Genomic DNA, 22,191 nt, shown 5'->3' with positions numbered 1-22,191 from the left:
GGTTCTCTAGGTATACCATCATATCATCTGCAAAGAGTGATAGTTTGGTTTCCTCATTGCCTACTGAAGAAACAATTCTCAAAAAGAACTTCAAGTTATTAATAGTCACCTGACAATGCTCTAAGCTTCTATCAAGAGAAATTCAAATCAAAACAACTTGGAGGGTCTATACTACAACCATCAAAGTAGTAAGAACAACAAAACATGGAAATAGTCAATTCTGGGGGAATCTATGACAAGAAAAGTACAGAGATAAAATGTTGGTGGAGTGAAAAAGTAATTTAACTGTATTACACATCAATTTGGGATTATGCTATGAAGCTGATTAAAATATGCATAGACCCCATAACTAGATAGATACACACAAACATACATATGCATACACATATATACACACTCATACATCAAGGAGGTCAAAGACAGAAAGGTCACAAACATACCAAAATGCTTAAAGCCACACTTTTTGTGATAGCAAAGAACTGAAAAACAAGTTGATGTCCATTGATAGCATACAAATAAATTTTGGTGCATGAATATAATGAAATATTATTTCACTGTAAGAAATATTGACAATGAAAAATGTAAAAAAGCAAGCTTAGAATTAGAATAGAAGTAAGAAGAACCAGAAAACAATTTACACGATGATTGGGTTGTTCAGTCATGTCTGACTCTAGATGACAGGCAAAATCTGTGGGGTTTTCTTAGCAAAGTGTCCCTCACTCTACAGATGAGGAACTGAGGCAAAGAGATGTAAAGTGACTTCCCAGCTTTACATAGCTAGTAAGTATCTGATTCTGGATATGAACTTAGATCTTCAGATCTAAACCTGTGTACCACTTAGCTGTCTCCATGATTAAAACAACCTAAATTCAAAAAATAGCAAAATTAAATACTAAGTAATATACTAACCAACCTTGGATTAAAAAAGAGATAAGAATATGTACCTTCATTCCTTTATTGCTTAGTTAGGAAGTTCTGGTTGAAGAACACTGCATATGCTGTCACACTTGATCTAGATTCTCATTGTGTTTGCTGAACAGCATTTCCATTCCCCACTTCTTTCTTATTTTTTGTTACAGACAATGACTATCTCATTAGGGTGGATAAAAGATCATACAGAAGTGAATGTAATGTAAAAAAGAAATGACATCAGCACAATTTTTTTAAAAAAGAATAATTCTAGAAAACTGAAGACTATTGCCAGGAAGAAAAAAAGAAAATAATGAATAAATCAAAAGAAAATTCTGGTAACTGAAGAATAATGAAGAGAAAGGTATGATTGATAAATTAAGAAGAAGAAATCAAGGAATCAACATTTTTGAAATTGTTTTCCACATTGTGAAATTTTAAGTTAACTTCTAATTTTCATATTCCTCACAATTAACAAGATCTAGGGTAAAGATTTTTAACCTGAGTTCCATGAATAGTTTTCAGATTATCTGGTGAACTTGGATGAAAAAAATTATATCTATTTTCACTAATGGTTAGCTGAAATTTAGTTATTACCACAACTTTATTCTAAAGACCCATAAGTTTCATCAGAATATCAGAGGACCACTGTCAAGGGAGTCCATGACACAAAATAGATTAAGAATACCTGGCATAAGACAATCTTGGAACTAATAATTTGTCAAATCATGTAGCGTGAAAAATTGTTAGGCAAGTATTTTTTTAAAATTATTTTCAACTTACTTCAAATATTACTATTTAAGACTAGGGATAGCTTAAAAAAAATTTCTCTTGACTACTTACAATACTTGTTCTTAAATATTAAGAAGCCCCAACAAAAGATTTTTTAAAAAGAAGTTGAAGACTACATTTTTCCCTTAACAATTGGACAAGGGTTATGATTTTTTCCCATAAGTGAACCCAAGGATGTAACATTCAGCTAACACTTATCTAAACAGCTGTAAAAGGAAATGTCAGAATAAAGTTCTTATCCTGTTTTGTTTTGTTTTTTGATGAAAACTTCTTAACTCTTTGGGGTAGGGATAAATACCAGCTGGTCCATTATGTTTACAGCAGAATAAACTGGAGTTTCTACAATATTCTGAATCAAATAATTAAATTTAAAGAAAAAAATTAACTTAGACAAGTCACTTAAAAATAGCAGCAGTGCTCTAGAGTCTAGATTCTTACAAGACACCTTTGTTCTTTGAGACTTACAAAATTATATGCTGTCTTAACAGAAGGACTGGACTCAAATGTATTCAATTCTCCTCTGGTTCAGCTGAGGTTCTGTAAACTTCAAGTCTCTTTTATTCCAATCCCATTAATTTTATTTCAAGATGGCCCACCAATGAATTCTAACTATATCTGGATGCCCTTGAGAAGTATATCAGATCTAGTCAGTCACTCAATATCTTTGAAATTTATTGTGAAACAGAGGTCACTGTGAATGTCTAGCAGGAAAACTAAAGTGAAATTCCTTCTTCTGCTGGACCAATGACATGGTCAAACCACAGGAGCTAAATCAGGGTAAAGATTTTTAACCTGAGTTCCATGAATAGTTTTCAGATTATCTGGTGAACTTGGATGAAAAAGCTAAGAGACAGTGTATACCAGAGCTATCTTTGTTGTTGTGGGAGAAACTAGATGGCAGAGCAGATAGACCACCAGGCTTGGAGTCAGGAATATTTGAATTCAAATCTGACCTCAAACATTTACAAGCTATGTGACCCAGAGAAAGTCACTTAATCTTATTTGCCTCAGTTTCCTCAACTATAAAAACTAAAACAGAATTCCTTTCTGTCCTGGGTTAATAAAACAATATAAAAATGAAGCTTTTCAAACTATCAGAAGGTTTACTCAAATAAAGAGATATGGATATACACAAGGATGTCTACCATTTACTTAGCTAACTTTGGGAAAATCACTTAAGATTCAGTTTCTTTTTCTGTAACCTAGGGATAGAATTTTTGTACTACGTATATGTAAATACCCCAAATAAAGATAGTAATATTTATGCTACGTATATTTCATGGTTTTTGTGAAGAAAACATTTTGTAAATTATTTTTAAAACTATATGAATGACTAGTCTTATTACATATCTGAGTTAATATTTCAAGGAATTAAAATGCATTCAATTATCAAAAAATAAGGGGAATATATTTTCTCTTTTAAAACAAAAATTCATAACCATGTAATTATTCTTAGAAATATAATCATCACTATCTGAAGATTTTTAGCAGAGTGATCTGAATCACAACAGGCTCCTCCCCATATTCTAATGAACAGCTTTGTAAGGAACCTCCTATTGTGTGTTTACATAAACCAATAGTTTCACAATTTAACCTATTCTGGTCACAATTTGGCCTTTTACTGAACCAGGTGGGTGGACTTCCAATTCATGGCTGTCAAAAACATAAAAGCTTTAGAAGTTACTAACTGAGGCAAGATTACATTTGTTATCTGGACATTGTATGTTTCTCTAGTACTGTAAAAGAACAGGACTGAACAAGTAGATTGCTACACTTGCTCTCCTAGAAATCCACCTGCATAGTCCTTAAGCATTACTAATCTCATAATCACATAACTTTATTCACATTAGCCAAATGAATTGCATAACATAACACTACTTTAAGTGGATAGGGTAGTCTATATTTGAAAAACAACTTTTGTCTCTCCACAATTTCACATAGAAAGAAAGAAGGTATGGCTTAGAAGAGAGTAAGGTGGGGAGGTAGGATTTTCCATATCTTCTTCTCTGAAGCTCTTCCAAATCCCTTCTTCCTCCTCTCTGGATCTATGTCCCTTTCTTCTTCCCTCCCTTTTTCCTCCCCTCTCCCTTTCTTTTATATACACACACACAACCAAAAAAACCATATTGGAATAGATGACTGTTGAGCAGTTAAGGATTCAGTCTGAACTCTCCAGTGCACTGACTTTTTCACAATTTAAGCTTATACAAGAGCACACTGTCTAATCTCTTGTAAATCTTCAAAGGATATTGAGTTTTTACATCTATGATCTGTTTTGTATCAAAGATGCTAGATTTAGAAGTCTCCTATATAAGCAGGACTGGTAATTAGGGAACCAATCAATATAGCAAAGGAACAGGAACCCGAACCCATTTTTACATCCAGTAACTGGTCCTTAGTATCCCCTCTAGATTAAATTGATGAGATATTCACACCAAATCCAGTACCAATAAGAACCACTCTTCAGAACAGGGGCCACCAGGCTACTTACGGAAGGCAGAACTGGCCCAGGATAGACAACAGTAGGTTAAAGATCCCATACCAATCAGTAGAAGGATTAATCCAGAGTGGGTAAAATAAAGAAACTTGATCTCAAAACCAAAAAAACAAAACTCAAGTCCCAGAACCCAGGTTAAGAACTCCTCCAGTCACGGGGCAATTAGGTAGCACAGTGGATAGAGCACCATCCCTGAAGTAAGGAGGACCTGAGTTCAAATCTTGTCTCAGACACTTAACACTTCCTAGTTGTGTGATCCTGGGCAAGTCATTTAACCCAATTGCCTCAGCAAAAAAAAAAAAAAAAAAAAAAAAAAAAAGAAAAAGAAAAAGAAAGAAAATGCCTGGAAACCAAACGAGCCATAAACCTTAATCCAAATCTAGGTGATGGAGTTTCAAACTATAATTGAAAAAGGAACCTTTTCCTTCAAGGAATTCACAATAGAAAGCAACACATAAATATCTACTGTTTTAAAGAATTTTAACATAATAAATAATTATTATTATCAAATAAATGTAATATTATAATGTAATAATAAATATTATAAATAATAACAGCTTTAGGGTGTTTAACAAAAACAAAATAAAAATCCAACTGGTTGGGAGAACCTCCTTTTGAGAACATCAGGTTCAGCTATTTCTCTTTCAGAGCTAAATGTGTTTGTCAGTGTATTTGTATGGGAAAGACTGGGAAAGTGATTAATACATTTTCCTGTCTGAAAGCTGAAAAGCCATATCCTATGGATTCATCCCATGCACCATATGACTGCTCCTGCTCAATTTCATTACAATGTTCCTTTCCTAGCAATGTGAGTAGGTAATAATTTTTCTCCCTTCCTCATATCCAATCGGGTAAAACTGGCTTTTAATGGCTGAGTAAGATACAGGTCATTTATAGAGAAAAAAGGTATCATGGGTCCTTTTGTCTTGAAAAAGATGTCATTGAACTGGCCCAAAAATCTACGTGTGATATTTAAAGCAAGTTCTAATTTTGAATTAATAAATTTGTTGACACAATACTTTCACTTCAGAACATTTGAGCCTGATCTGAAGCCATGTAGAAATCAACTTAACTGTCTAATGCTTTCTAAAAATGATTTTCATCAGGTCATTCTCCTATTCAAAGAGCCTTCATCTATAAGACAATATTGAGATTTTTAGCTGGAAATCACTTGAGTCTGAGTACAATTTCAATTTTCACATCTGTGAGGTTTTCCTCATAAACTTGTGGGACATATAGAAAAGGTACTATTTTTCTCATTTTACAGATGAAGAAATGAATCATCTAAGAGTAACCTCTAGCAACAAAATTAGTGTCAGAACTCCTGATTCCAAGTCCAATATGGTTTTCATTACATCACATTGCCTCTAATTAGTGATAGTGAATACCAGTAAATACAAATATGTAAAGTAGATACAAATCTAAAAGAAAAAGCTAAGTTAGAGGTTCCCAAAACATTTTGGTCTACTATATCCTTAATGTCTTACTAATTCACTAATTTCACATTGCCCCTAAGCCAAAAGAAATGCCTAACAGTTACATTTATTAAGTAGTTATGTAAATGTATTGGTCAACATGCCATCTGGGGGAGAGGATGGGGGGAAGGAGGGGAAAAATTGAAACAAAAGGTTTTGCAATTACCAAAGCTGAAAAATTACCCATGCATATATCTTGTAAATAAAAAGCTGTAATAAAAAAAAGTAGTTATGTAAAAAAATTTTTTTATACTCTGCAATGGCATTCTAGAATGTAAGCCCTAAATTTCATCTATTAGCACTAAAAAGTAATGATTCATTTTTTTCATTGAAATAAAATTAAAAGACATGTATTATTGCCTTCTCTTTTTTCTATATTTAATCCTTTCTTCTTGTTTTGAATGAGATTTCAATCCACTGAGTTGTTCTAGCTTAAAGGAACTCAAGAGACCACCTTGTTCAGGGATTCTTATATTTTGATAACTACATATCAATATATTTGGCTTCCTTTGTAATATTATGTATTTTGGTCTTTTGTTTTGTGCATTTAGAAATACTTTTTTTTTTTACTGAGGCAATTGGGTTAAATGTCTTGCCCAGGGTCACACAGCCAGGACCAGTTAAATGTCTGAAATCAAATTTGAACTCGGGTCTTCCTGACTTCAGGGCTGGTGCCTGAAATAGGAAACACTATTCTAAGAAAAGACCCATAGGTTATACCAGCAGAGGTGTCCATGACACTAAAAATGGTTAAGGTCCCTTAGTCTAATTCAACTTTCACATTTTACAGTTGAAGTAAATGACATCTAAAAAGAGCAAGTGGCTTGTGCCAGGTTACACAACTAACAGGGAGCAAGACTGGCATTCAAACTCAACATTCTACTAGGCCAAGCCTCTCTTGATATTTATTATTGAAAAATCAATAAACAAGTTTATTTTTATTGTTATATCTTTTGATGAATCTTGAATTATTTGGACATATGGGTGGAAGATGTGTTGTAAAAGAACTCATAAAGGATTTCTAACCAGTTGAAAGCTTTTCATAATTAGCAAACATTAGAATAATGAGATCTCATTCTCTCCATCTTTCAGTCAATAATTGGAGGGTAAACGTGTGATCCATTGTTGAATAACACTTGCAAAAGCCTTATTCTTTTATTTTCTATACATAAGGACTAAATAAATATTTGTAGGGGAAGTAGATAGGAAAGTAGGCACACATATTTTCTTAGTTCCTTAAAAAACCAACAACTGAATAAAGCCTGCTGTTTTAGATATCTTGTAAATCAGTTCCTCATTGCTCTCAAGGTTTTATCATTTCCAGCACTGATCTACTTTATGTGTAATTGATTCAATCTGGCTGCATTCTTCATCTTTGTTCTTTTGTGAGATTTCGACTTCTGTTTTAAGCACTTATTGATCTGTGATGCCATTGTTTAAGTCTGGGGGTTCTACTATCATTAATGGAGACAACTATTAATAAATTTTTTTCTACTTTTCTTCTGTTTGTGGTACTTTTTCCTTTTCGTTTTTGAAAGTCTTCAGGATGACTTTCCTTAATTAGTTACCTTGCCAAACTTTTATTCTGATTTTACCCACTACTTCTCTTAGCTTTCTTTGAGATGCTGTTGCTCATTTTCCTCCATAATTTTTCTTGAAACGATTTTACAGAGGAGTTTGTATTCATAAATGGTTTCACCTTACATAGCCATCTCTCTCCATTTGGAAAGGTCAAATGCTTGGTGACTAAGGTTCTTTCTGGGATTTTTTTATCTCTTTGTGGTAGTAATTAATTTATATTGGTTTAATAACTATAAGTACATTAAATGTGAAAATTAAAAGCTTTGTGCAATGACCAATAAATTAAATGCTATTTGAAAAACAAATTACATCAAAATTGATAACATGGAAAAAACAAAACCAGAAGGATAAAAAGAAATTAGCATTAAAAAGGAAGATGATTCATAGTTTTTCTATGGAAAGAAGAGGAAAAGAATGCACGAAAGACAACAGAATTATAAAGATAGATATAGTGGATTTTTTGGTTGGATTTCCCCCCATATAACTTAATTTAAATTTGGATTTATTTTGCAGCTAAAAACCAATCTAGGGAGTAGACTACTTAAAAACCCCATTCTTTAATGGGGATTAACCCTGTCTTTAGCCCATTATGGGGATATAGGAGACCGTTTCCCCTCTAGTTTGCAGGTTGCTTATGGTTGTCCAAAACTAAAGATCAGAAAGTTTGATAAGAGTAAAAAGAACATATAAGCACCCTGAAATATCCTTATGAATGGTACAAACTATAATCCAAATAATATAACAATACACAAAAATTTTAAAATAACATCCTCTAAGTAATCCCAGCAACTGTAAATATATATCAAGAAAAGAATAAGGAACAAATTTTATATAAAAATATTTATCACCACACCAAATTTAATATCAAAAAGCTACAAACTATCTAAAGGAGTAATAGTAGAAGACAGGTCTAGACTTTAGTTCATAATCAAAACAAAACAATAAAATTTAAAAGTACCTGTCAAGTCTCAACTTTATCTGTGTTTCTCCAAGTTCACTCTTTTAACAGAGACATAATTTCCCTCTTGTTCTATCTACAATTTCTATTTTGTTGGAAATTATGGCAGTAAAAACAATGCCATGTGCCTTTGTTTATCCTAATAAATTATAAGAAAAGCAAGATCAGCCCTATCCAAACTTAACAAGGCTCTTAAGAAAGCTTTAAAAACAAAACAATCCTAAACTCTTATACTACAGAAATATATTAAAAGAAAAGTTCCAATCCTACCTGCTATGGAAAGGTTCTGGTGTCCTTTATCCATTTGCCTTTCTCTACTTGGTCTTTTCTTATGGTCAAGACTCCAGTAATTTATTAAATAGAAACACAAATACTTCACTTGCCATATATGTAATGGATAGAAAAGACACTTTAATTGTCTTCTAATATGACATTATGCTTCCTTGCCTTTTGGCTAAGATCAAGTAAGTGTAGTAATAAAACTGAAAGAGAGCTCCAGAAATCATCTGGTCCAACTGCCCACCTCCACATAGGTGAATGATTAAACCATCCAACAGAAATGATTATCTGTGTTCACACAAAAAGAGCAAATACTATTTTCATTGGTCATAAAAAATAGCCAATTCTCAAAGAATTCTCTCATTAAACAGCTCAGTGGCTCTTAGGAATCAGATTAAGAGTTTGGATGGTATAGTACAACCTATTGCTATGCTAAGAAAAGAAAAGAGAGCATTCTATCAATTTTGGAACATACAAACGCCTAAAACAAGTAGACAACACAGACTCCTTTACTGCCAATTTAAAAGGCTGATGTCTGAGTGGTGCTGCTAAGAATTATAAAGTTCAACTTCCTAGGAGGAAAGGATGCAAAAAAGTATTCCAAACAGTGTCCAATAATCTAAATCAAACAAGCCATACAATTCTGATAGAACAAAAACTAGCCACAGAGAAAATGCAACAAACAAAGAGTACTGCAAATAGTGGTTGGCCAAAGGTCATATGTCTTTTGCATTCAATGTGGGAAAGGAAGTCTTAGGGAAACAAACCAAGTGATCACCAACAAGGATGGGATTTTAAGATATCAAGGAAGAATCAATAGTTATCCTCTGAATTTAGCTAAATAGATATGGTGGGTTTTCATAAATGTAAGTAATTTCCATAGCATAGCAAGTAAAGAAAACATGCTGGCCTTAGAGTCAAAAGAAAATCTAAATTTAAATCTTATAATGTCAGATATAACTTTATATCTGACATTATTTGTGTGAATACAGACCACTTGAATCTTTGAGTCTGTTTCCCCATCCATAAAGTGAGGATAATAACAGTTGTCCTCATCCAAGTTGTTGGCAGGATCAACCAAGAAAACACACACAACTTTGCAACCTTAAAGAATTTTTAGATGCTTATTTTTATTATTGTTATACCATCTAGAACAACTTTATATATTAAAATAATATCTTAGGTCCATAAAACAATATATGTGTACACTTTATATATTTTCCAAGTGATTTGCTTTAAACAATGGAATTACTAAATAAAACAAAACAACCTGAATTGGAGTTCATGAATTTTAGTAGATCTGTGTGGAGAAGAGAGATCCTGGGGACACAAGAACTTTTCATTATTTTCTTATAAGTAGGACACAAATACATTTTCTTTCCTGAAGTAGATCTCTTGAGAGCTATAATCTGGTGATATATAGATTTAGGGAGGAGTATTTTCCCAAGAGTTCTTCAAAGAGTATTTGAAATGCCTAATTTGTGCCCCCAAGCCCAAATAAACAAGGTTAGATGCCTCCATTTTTTAAAAAACAGAGTGCATTCAAGGTAAGGAAGAAATGAAGTTGATAAACCAAGTCAGCAATTTAATGTGACCCATAGCTCACATCAAGGTAGAAAAAAGTACCCTTCTTGCCATGATCAAGGACACTGATTTCAGGATGGTAGTGCAAATGGAACCACCCAAGGCCAAAGGTCATGATGCTAGGCAAGAAGTCTTGCAGGTGCCATCTTCTGACACCTGTACAGCAAAGGTTGTTCACTGATGTTTTAAATTTACAACCCTGTGTTAACAACTGTTCATAGTCAGAACACCTGAAGTTTTTCCTATTTCCATGAGGACAGAAGACTTATGAGAAAATCAACCAACAATTTATTAAAGACCTACAATTTTTTCAACACTATCTTAAAACGGAGGAAACCCAATAGTAGGGTTAGGCTCTGATGAAGTTTTAAAGATAAAACAGAGGAAATTTGTTCAATATTATTTTGATTACTGGAGAATAGTTCCTGGGATATTTCCAAGTTATTAGATGACAAAAAAGTCTTTTCACTATCACAGCAAAATACTTGAACTACTTAAATTTACTGATTCATATATATTATTGAAATTTGACTTTCTGCAAAAGGTATTACATAGATTTTCCAATGTCTTTGATATAAATGTCAGGGCTTCAGTGTTATAAGATTTGAAAGCATATTAATCTAGGTATTTTCTTTAGCTGGACAATGGGAAATGGATTTTTAAGAATTTCTCATAACAAAGAGGAGGGTCTTTTACAGCAACACTAATTTTTAGTCATCTTTTTTAATGGGGAGAACATGCAAGTGACTGATCTAATTCAGCATTAGAATTCTCCAAATAAATGGGGCCACAAATCACAAATATTCATAGAATATCTGGATATTATAAAATCTTTTAATCAGGGAAATAGCTGATAAACAAATGAAAAAATAAACTCAGTATGTTTAGCCACACTTTACCAAAAAGTCATTTTAATTTTATGATAAATTTCTTTATTTATAAGTATAGGGTATAAAAACAGATGCTACAGAACTTTCACTGAATCATTAAAAACGAGTTACTCCTCATTCTTACCCTGTAATTCTTTTACAAAGGCCACAATCCTACCTAGATTGGAACTGCAGAGCAGAGATAGATTATCAGATTAATATCTCTAGAAGACAGAGTTATAAAAGTCATTAATATTTAGCTAAATTACTCTGGTTTCTAGAGTTATAAAAACCATTAGATACATAGAGATATGAAGTATAAAAATCATTAATATTTAGCTAAATCCAGATTGTAAAAGTGCAAAACCTAAAAGTCAACACAAATATAAAACATATTCAGTTTGCACTGGCTATCTCCCATTCCTGCAGGGGTCATTTCTCTTTACTAACATCATGGAATCCCTGGTTTTCTTCAAAGTTCAGCTAAAATGTCATTTTCTGCAAGAAGTCTTTTCCTGTCTCTTCACCTACTGCTGCTTTGGCCTCTGAGTTACCTTTCATTTAGTCAAGGGGATTCTTTACCTTGTTTGTGTCATAGGTCTCTTTCACAGTCTAGGGAAGTCAATGGCCCCCTCATCCAGATTCTTCTAAATGCCTAAAATATTTAGGATTACACATTTACATTCTGCATTTATAATTACATTGAATAGTGATTATTGAATCTGTTTTTTAAAGAATTTCAAAGTCCCAGGTTAAGAAGCTTTGAACTATATCTTTCATGCACTTATTTATGGATATGATTGTTTTTCCCATCCCAGCCCCGCCATTAGAAAATATACTTGTTTTTCTTTGTATTCCCAAGATTTAGCTGAATGCCTAGTATATAGTAGGCATTTAAAAAATGATTGCTGATTGACTTTTTAAAATATCTCAACCTTTATGTATTAGTTTAGCAAAAGATGCTAAACACATGCTCATATTTATACACACTTCAAAAGCAGAATTCAAGCAAAAAAGGCAAACTCAGGACTGTTTGGACCCAGAATTAGTTCTGAAGCATTATAGCAGAAAGAGCAGGACCTGACTCTAGTAAGTCATATCTTATAACCTGTATAACTTCAATGACCTACCTTCTGGGGCTTCAATGTCTCATATGGACAGCTTCAGAAACCCCTTCCAGCTCTCTATCTAGGACTTTCTTAGTTTCCCAGCAATCTGGGCATTGACACTTTCCTAACTTGAACATACAAGTCTTTTATTTGCCAAGAAATGGGTTACAAAAGTAGGATTCCAGAAACTGTAAGCTAGCTTAAAGTTTGAATAGTCCTGAGTCTCTCTTTTGATTGATTTGTGATGTTTTTTCTTAAATATTGTTTATTTCAAATCTTCAAAAAGTACCCATGAAATTACTATCAGAGGAAATAAATGCTACATATATATACACATATGTATGTATGTATATATGTATATTCTTAAAATTAAAAAAGCTGGACTTTGCGACCAACAAATATGAATAGAAATACCATATGCTAACTTGTAAGTAACAATTAGAACTAGAAGTCCTGTCATTTATAGTAATCCTTTATAGAGGCAACACAAATATCTAGCTGTAATATGTTATACTCTTTACTAATAGTACCTCTCAAATGGTAATATCCAAAGCCCTTACAAAGTCCCCCTCCTCATCTCAGACCCTTGGCCTCCTTTAAGTCTCAGTTAAAGTTCCACATTCTGCTGGAAACCATTCTCAGTGCTCCTTAATCACAGTGTCTGCCTCTGAGATTATTTCCAATTTATCCTGTATATGTCTTGCTTATGGATAGCAGTTTGCATATTGTCTCCCCCATTAGACTGTGAGATCATTGAAAAAAGAATAGGATTGCAGGGTTGTTTGTTGGTTGGGAGTGGTTAGCCTTTGTTTATATCCCAAGTCCTTAGTAGAGAGCCCCTAGCTACTAAGTGCTAAATTTTTTTTTTTTTGCTTGCTAGCTTATGCTATTTTCTTTCATCCAATATAAAAATATGCATAACTTGCAGAAATTGACAAAATACCAGAATATTTAAATATTCTTATTTAAAAATAGAAACTACCCAAACTTGTACCAAATAAGAGCTTTCATTGTACTATTAGTATATAAAACTTCTCTTTATCTTTATTTGAAAATAAATCAAGTAATCATTATTAAATCAATCACATACTAAATTCTTCAACTGTGCCATGTACCAAACAAGTATTTAATAAAAGAGTTATAATAGACACAGCAACAATAGCTCTAGCAATAATAATTGTATACCTTTGTACAGAATACAGGTTTCATTGAAACAACGCTGAGGAGCTGGCAACCTGCTGAGCACTGGGGAAAAACAAAGACATAACAGGACAGTCTTTGCCCTTAAGTAGCTTACAGCCAATTATGGGGGTGGGGAGAAGTATCTTTTTAAAACGAAGAAAATTAAAAATTACACTAGTCCAAAAACTTGACTATGGGGCAGCGCTTTCTTTTCCCACGATCCTACATTTAATGTAAGATTCATTCTCTTAAAAAAAAAAAAAACACACACATTTTCTTTTGATTATTTCAAAGGAAATTGAAGGGGCTTTCACGTAGAAGAAACATTAGAAAGTCTCTGTGATGACAGCACTGCACAAATAACATACAAGTTTCAAGTATAAGAACCAAGGAAGAAATAAAAAAAAAAAACATGTTTACCCCATTCATGCCAAAACTAAGGGAAGATTATAGATGTCAGTTTAAGATGAAGATAAGGGGAAGAAAAAAGCAGTTAGAAAGGTACCAAAAGTTAGAGGTATTTTCCTTTGCCCCTTTCCTCCACGGCATGTAATCTATACATCCCGCATGTGTTTCCAGCCCTCTTTTCACTTACAACAGTCTTCAAACTGAGTCCAATTTCCACTACTCGGTGCACTTGACACCCTAAAGCACCTAGCTAGGGAAACCCAGGCAATTTGTTTTAGAGAGACCTACGTTTTAAATATAAATTCTGCAAAATTCCTTCACCTCCAAACGTGGGAAGAAAAAGTTTCCTGACAGCTGTAGGAATCAAGAAGAGAAAGGTAAGCGGGCTTTTCAATGGTAGCAGTTGCAGAGAAAAGTTATTATTAAAATAAAGTTTGCCCGTTCTCAATGAATCGTGGATTCTTGGAGAGTATTATTTGCAGCCACTTTTGTGATCTGATCTGGAATCTGGCCGGTGTCTTCCCAGTCCTTCTTTCCTCCAGGAATTCCCGTAACCTGCTTCCCACCGCCCCTCTAATTTCCTCTGCGATTCCCGAAACCTCAGGAAGGGGATTCCGTCGATCCAGACTCGGGCGCTCTCGGGAATAAATGTGTAAAAACTGAATTTAAATGCCCTTGCTGGAGGGATACCTCATAAGCAGCGCCAGGCAGCCAAGAGAATTCCCAGTCTTTAGTTGAGTGGCGTTCAAGATTAATGCACACCACTTTTTAAACTGTAATATATGTCTTAAAAAAAAAAAATTAATAGGTAAGAAACCCGTCCCAAGACGTTGAGTCCCAGGCTCCCTCTCCTTTTCCCTCTGGGGTGGGCAGCAGGATGAAAATGACTAGGTCTCCCTGCGCTCCATTCCCCCGAATGCTCCAGGTGCTGGGGAATTCCCGACGCCACGGGCCCTCCTGGCACCGATTTTCTTCTTCTAGGACCCCAGCCCCAGCAGCTGTCGCCGCCTCTGCCACAGCTTGGTCCCAGTTTCTCCGAAACTACCGGCTCCAGGGGCCTGAGCTTGGGGACAGTAGCGGCTCAAGGGTGAACGAGGTGCGCTTCTAGCCCCAGTGGCTCCTTACCTGTCTGACATTCAGCGCTCAGATCCGACTTTGGCACCCGCCGGGTTTCCCGCTGCCGCTGCTGCCGCCACCGCTCCTCCCGCGTGCTCCGCCGCCGTACCTGGCTGCTCCCCCCACCCGCCCCGGCCCTGCCACCCCACAGCGGGCTCCTTAACACTTCATGGCGCACGGCTCCTGGCCCGGGGCCCCGGGGAACGTGTGTCCGGCTTGGCGGCGGCAACTGCGGCTACTGCCGCTTTTCCTCCTCTCCAATGGCTTCTCGCCTTTCCCCCGCCCCCGTCTCTTCCCCTCCCTTCTCTTGCTTCCCTCCCTCCCTCACTCTCTTTCCTTCCCTCTTCCACGGTCTCCAGAAGACCGGACAAACAGGTTTCGCCGCTCCCTGGAGGTGCCTCTCCTCTCACTACAGCCGAAGCCACCGCAGCCCAGCTAGACTGTGGCAAGGAAGGGAAAGAGAGTGAGACAGGGAGGGGTGTTCCCCTCCTCTTTGCTGGGGGTGTGGAGCGGAACAAGTTGGGATATATCGACCGGGAAGAGGCAGAGAAAAGAAAACCTTCGCAACCTACGCTGCTCCCCTTAACCTTCTGCACATTTGCTGCCCCCACACCCACCCCGCTAGTCCTGGGCATTTAGATCAACCCTCCCTGACCCCCCATCCCGCTTGGCTAGCAGCCCGGAGCGACTGCCACCCCCATCTCTTCCCCTCCCATCTCTTCTCCCTTTCTCTCGCTCTTGCTGGGACCACAGCAGCTGCTGCAGCTCTCGGTTTACATATCGGGTCTGCCTTCAAAAATGGGCAGGCAATCTAGAGTCTGTCCCCGCTTCCTTCATCACCAACCCGCGGGGTGCTCGGGAAGAGCAGCGCCCGCGTTTAGTTTTCCATCCTCTCTCAGGTTTTCTTCAACGAAGCCTGAGATTGGTTTACCAGACACTGAATGCCAAACACGGCGGAATCTCAGCAAGCACAATGAAGAGAAATGGAGCAGCTGCCCCATTGTCTGCCACATAGAACAATTTCAGAACTGCAAAGCATTCCTAGAGCCGATGAGGATGGAATGGTGAAAAGGTAGAAAATAACAAAAACAAACTCAGGAACTTTCCCCTCACATTGATGGCAAAGCGAATATAACTAATGCCAGTTCAACAAACCTGCACAACGCAAAAAGCCCGCAAGTATATACTGTCTTTTATTGAGTTTCATGTGAATTTGTCATGGGGATTTCCTTGAATTTGAACCCACTTCTGTCTTTAGTTACCCGTTGGAAGTTGGGCAAATATCTTCACTTCTCTGGACTTACTAGATGACTAAAATCCCTTTTAGTCCTATCTCTATGATCATGTAATTCTCTCCTCAGGCCTCCCCAAATAAGTTAATAAAGACTACTTGAAAGCAAGGACTTGCTTTGTCATACTAGTTTTATATTCCTATCTACCTCTTCCTAGAGTTGAGCAATAGATGCACAATATTCCTTCATTTATTCATTCATTTCAGAGACATTCATTTAACCACCTAGTATGTGCTTAAGCTATGTAAGGTCTGTGTGTCAATGCCCTTTTGGAGCTTGTATTAGGTAGAAGTGATCTAGTGCTTGTGGTAGTGTGCTGGTAAAAACTTAAGTGGGAGAGAAGAGCAGGTAGGGAAGCCATGACAGGCTTTTAAGTTGAATATGCACTATTAATATTTTTATATTATTTAATCAACAAACAACAAATCTCATAATCAACAAAATAAATCAAGTCCTGATGTGTATACAGCTTTTAATGACTTCTGAGGTATAAGTCCTCACATGAAAAGTAATTGACAACAAGTTAAGTTGGCTCTAGTACATCCTTTCCTGAATATATATCTTTAAAAAAATGCAAACCAAAGTACTATGGGAATTCAGAAGAAAAGACAATCTAGAAGACTGTGTAGGAAGTAGGTATTTGATTTGGGTCTTAAAATAGTGGCAGGATTTCAAAAGGTAAGGATGAAGAAGGGGAAAGAGGGAAACAATTTTCCAGATGGAAAGACCTTAAAGGCAAGGTGTCATGATGTAGGGAATTTTAAGAATATGTGTATTTTAAATTCTAAACTTAACAAATACTAAAGATCTTCAAGCATTTCCACATAACAAAGTAGACTATATAAACATTGTCAATCTCCATTCCAAAAGGATTCTAAAAGTAGATATTAATAGGTTTCATAGATAGATATATAGATACAACCCATTATTTCAAAACTCTTACATAGGTTTTCTTCTGGACATTTAAAAAACTCTATCAAAGATTGTCCTCTTTTTCTTTTCCTTTTTGGAGGCAATACTAAAATAAATAACAACAAACCCTTGTAGCAAATAAGTTTCAGCAATCAAAACAAACACAAACCACTGCCCTATCCAAAAATTAATATCTCCTTTCACATCTTGAGTTCATCACTTCTCCTTTAAGAAATGGATTATAGGATTATACACTTTATCATCAATTCTCAAGAGACATGGCTTGCCTTGTTTTTTATCATGTTCAGTTTAAAAATTTTTTCAAAATGGTGTCTTCTTTATTCTATATTATATAGCTGTTATTATATAAATTATTCTCCTGGTACAGAAAGAAACTTATTTAAGAAACCGGAAATGGCAGGAGTTTAAGAAACTAAGAATATATTAAAGCTAGATTGAGGCCTAGGAATAGGGTGCCTTGAATATTTGAGTATCTGAATGTCAACTTGAAAAAGTTCCTTAGAATCTTGATATCAATTCTCCAGTAATTTGACTTCTCAGATTAGTATATATTCACTTATCTGTGTACATGATACATATACTCAGTCAAAAGTAAGTTCCTTGAGGGCAAATACTATTCTATTTCTTTGTGAGTTGCATCCCTGGTTCCTAGCACAGTGCCTTAGAAATTGCTATGCTTTAAAAAGTTTGTTTTTGTTGAAGTAAGTTCAAAGGTAACAACCCATTTATTTCTGATTTCTGGTGTTTTAAACAGAATATGATTAATCCAAGTTGTATTTTAAGAAGAATAATCTGGAATCGGTCCAAATTCGGATGGTAGAATGGGGGCTATTGCTGTTTTTTTATAGTTGAAATGAGAACTAGAATGGTGCTGAGAGACAATAAGGTATATTGGAACGAGCACTGGATTTGGAATAAATTTTTTTGTTCAATCCTTTTTCAGTCATGTCCCACTCTTTGTCGCATCATTTGGGGTTTTCTTGGCAAAGATACTGGGGTGGTTTGTAATTTCTTTGTTCTGTTTATTTTGTAGATGAGTAAACTGAAGCAAACAGAGATTAGTGACTTGTCCAGAGTCACACATCTGAGGCCATATTTGAATTCAGACCTTCTTGGCTCAAGGGCTGGTATTCCATCCATGGGCCACCTATCTGCCCTTTTAGTCATAAGACTATATAAAATCCCAGCTTTGCAACTTGGGTGAATTTCAAAAAGTTCAGCCTCTTTGGGCTTTTTCTCATCATCAACCGAGGGATTTGCTAGCTTTCTAGCTAGACTATGTAAAATAAAGAGATAATGGAAAGAATAAAATTGACAGGACTTCATAAGTAATTGGATTTCAAGAGAAAAAGTGAAAAGGATTGTAGCTTCTAGTCTGGGTGACCAAAAGGATTGTGAAAGAGAAACTAAGTTGGGGAGTAGAAAGAGAAAATGAGAAAGATGAATATCCTTTGGTTATATACCAAGTGAATTAAGTAAGATTATTGCCATACTTGTCAGGAAGATTATATATGGCCCAAGTTCTTCATCTAATAATCAACCTATCTAGAGGCACAAACTATCTTTCTTCATCTCCCACTGGCCCAACTCTTTCAATGTCTTGCTTACCATGCCAAATTGAGACAGAATCAACTCTAATAGGAAACCTTAGAGACCCCTGCAGGTCCAATTTAGATAGGTGAAGGCAGTAACAGGATAATTAATAAAGGAGAAGCCAGAAATAGTATGTTAATATACTCCCACCACATAACAGCTGAGTCATCTCTCAGGCCTTCTGTATTCTGCAATAATGGATATAATTATTAATCAACTATCCTCTTTACTTTTTCCTAAAGTATTTTGACCCTTTGCAAAGAAAGTATAGTGAGTGAACTAGGAAGATGAGTCTTTCTGATTCCAGGCCTCTCTCCACCTACAGTGACATCAAAAAGGGGAAGAATTGTTATTTAAGTGTTACTAGCCACAGACTTCCAAAATTCAACAATGTCAGGAAGGCAAAAAAAAAAAAAGAGGGGGGTATATAGTCTTATAAGAGAGTTATTGTTGTCTGCCCTTTATTTTTTTTATTATTATAAGTTTTTATTTACAAGTCCCCTTCTTCCCCCTATCCCCTCACCCAGATGACAAGTTGACAATACATGTTAAATATGTTAAAAATTAAATACAATATAAGTATATGTGTCCAAACAGTTATTTTGCTGTACAAAAAGAATTGGACTTTGAAATAGTGTACGATTGCCTATGAAGGAAATCAAAAATGCAGGCGGACAAAAATAGAGGGATTGGGAATTCTATGTGGTGGTTCATAGTCATCTCCCAGAGTTCTTTCCCTGGGTGTAACTGGTTCAGTTCATTACTGTTCTGTTGGAACTGATTTGGTTCATCTCATTGCTGAAGAGGGCCACATCCATTAGAATTGATCATCATATAGTATTGTTGTTGAAGTGTGTAATGATCTCCTGGTCCTGCTCATTTCACTCAGCATCAGTTCATGTAAGTCTCTCCAGACCTTTCTGAAATCCTACTGCTGGTCATTTCTTACAGAAAAATAATATTCCATAATATCCATATACCACAATTTATTCAGCCATTCTCCAATTGATGGCTATCCACTCAGTTTCTAGTTTCTGGCCACTACAAAGAGCTGCCCTTTATTCTTGAAGAGAACTATGGCATCAGGGAAGTGATGCCATGATATGAAAGTGGATTGAATTTAAGTGAGAGAAGGCTGTGCAAAGTCACCAACCTTACTAAATCCTCTATAGCCACTAATGGAGGAAATGAGCTTATATTAGTGGGATGGATTTCAAAGATGGGTGTTTTAGGGAAGAATTACAGAATCAAAGTAACAGGTTTTTGCTTATACAACTCTTGGAGAATGAAAATTTACTGTAATCTCAAAAATAAAGTACAGCAAAAAAAATCAGGGACTATAATTTTCCAGTTTTATAATATTCATTATAAATACAGAAAGGGGTTAAAAAATAAAAACAACTGGGGGGTAAATTTTTTTAAAGTGAGGGGATAGTAAATGACATGAGTTATTAATTTGGCATCTCTCCAATAAAACACAGGTATTGTGGGGAGAAACAGGATAAAAGAACCATTAAATGAAGACATCCCTATCTTTTATCCAGTTCATCGAGCCCTTTTATATAGGAAAAAATACCTATTTTCTACTTACTTCAGGCAGACTCTTGCCTGCTCCTCCTGCTCCTTTTAAAGAATATATCAGAGGAGAATAGGTCAGAGGCATGGAGGAAATTGTTTCAGCAATAGGCAGAAGTGAAATAATTTTCCCTTTGGAGGCAGTTTAATAAGAGTGTTGGCAGGAAATTCAAATTCAATTTAAAGCCCATTTCTGCTCTTTTACTGCCTGTGAGATCTTGGACAAATAACAAACTCTCTGGGCCCAAGTTTCCTTATTTGAAAACAAGAGAATTATATTAGACATCCTCTAAGATCCCTATCCCTATGGTCCTGTAATCCTTCCCTGAAAGATTCTCCTTTGATGTTCATCCTACACATGTCCTCATTTCTTTCATTAGTGGGCTGCTTTCTTACAAGATCACAGTTGCTTCTTTTTTTTTTTTCTTTTCTGGCTCTGTTGAATTTCTGAGAGTTACAGCTAGTGACAAAAAGAACCCATCTTTAAACACTGCTTTTACAATTTGTTGGTATCATAGCTAAGTGGACAGAATGCCAAACTTAGAAAAACTCATTTTCCCAAGTTCAAATCTGGCCTCAGACACTTACTAAAATTGCATGATTCTGTGCAAGTCATTTAATCCTGTTGACCTCAGTTTCCTCATCTGTAAAATGAGCTGGAGAAGGAAATGGCAAACTATTCTAGTATCTTTACTAAGAAAACCACAAGAGGACCCAAAGATTCAGACATGATTAAAAAACAAATAACCCAACCATGATGGACTTTTTTGGCAGTCTGATAAAGTCTGTGGATCCCTAATCTAAATAATGTCTTAACATATACAAAATACAGAGGATTATAAAGAAAACCAAACATTAAAGTACCGCTATTTTCCCCATCACAATTTATTTGCCTCCTGAAATCACCTGGATCCCAGGTGAAGCGCTTCTACTTTACAGTCACCTAATAATTTCAGCAATAGATAGCTCATGATCTTGTGCTTTCTTAATCTATACCTGATGAGTTTCAGTTCACTTACTGAAAGTGTCTCATGATAGCAACATGAATTGATTTGGAAATTTGCTTTACATGACTCATTTTCAAAGTTGACTTATTTGTTCTGGCAACTACTCTGATACCATTGCAGCTTAGGTAATTCTCTCTCAAAGTTCCCAGATGGGTTTGGACACTTTATATAGCTTTATTTAGAAGCCACCCTTATTTAGTAACCACACCTTTTCTATGCAAGCTGCAGGGGAAAGTAATTAAATTTTAATAGAAGCAGTGGTTTCTAAAGGAAGGCACACAATGCTTTCTTTGCTTTCAGTGGCTCATAATTTCCTTCTTTTTTTTTTTTTTTTTTTTTTTCCCCCTTCCCTGGACAACATTTAGTAAATGAACCATTTGGGAGAAAAAAAAATGGTAAAGTAGATAAGAAGTAGCTACTCTTGCTGAGCCTTTATTAGAAAGTAGTTTACTGCTTTGTTTTGTTTTGTTTTGTTTTTCCTGTCTGTAATATTGGCTAAGGGAAGAATAATATGCTTAAGAAAGAGCAGATCCATTTCTGTGTGCTTAAGAGTATAGTCATTTAAGCCAAACCATCTAATGCCAAGGGGAAAGTATTCACACCTCAGCTGCTGCCATTGTTAAATCTTTCATGTCTGTCAAGATTAAGACTGATTGGGAAATTCTTACAAAGTCATTGTTTCAGACTGGTTTTAGAATTCTAGGTAAGAAGTCCCATTGTAAATATCTTTCTGAAATAAAAATCTCTGGAAGCTTCAGATAATCAGCTTTTTAAAAATGATTTCCAGGATTAGTTTATCACTCCAGATGCAATTTATTGATCTACTTTTGGATCCAAATAATTTTCTGAAATCTTTTTATTCTGTAATGCAACCAGCATGAAGTAATGGAAAGAACAGCCACTTGGAAGCTAGGAGACCAAGAGTTTAAATGCCAGCTACATGATCTTAGCTAAATTGTTTATGCCCCTGAACCTTATTTTCCTCCTATGTAAAAGGGGAATTGAATCAGATGATCTGTAAGTTTGCTGCTA

At 35.6% G+C, this 22,191-nt stretch overlaps 1 protein-coding gene across 1 annotated transcript in view; it reads right to left on the bottom strand.

Annotated features, from left to right (window-relative positions):
* ATP8B1 (ATPase phospholipid transporting 8B1) overlaps positions 1-15,010 on the bottom strand; it is a 134,027-nt gene extending 119,017 nt beyond the window's left edge. Inside the window, exon 1 of the mRNA XM_051969579.1 lies at positions 14,769-15,010. The gene's annotated coding sequence lies outside the window, so the exon portion shown is untranslated. The remainder of the gene's footprint in view (positions 1-14,768) is intronic.
* Positions 15,011-22,191: the final 7,181 nt, after the last annotated feature.

Source organism: Antechinus flavipes, chromosome 1 (genome assembly GCF_016432865.1).
Source record: "Antechinus flavipes isolate AdamAnt ecotype Samford, QLD, Australia chromosome 1, AdamAnt_v2, whole genome shotgun sequence".
Taxonomy (NCBI): domain Eukaryota; kingdom Metazoa; phylum Chordata; class Mammalia; order Dasyuromorphia; family Dasyuridae; genus Antechinus; species Antechinus flavipes.
This window is presented reverse-complemented; position numbering and strand designations above follow the sequence as displayed.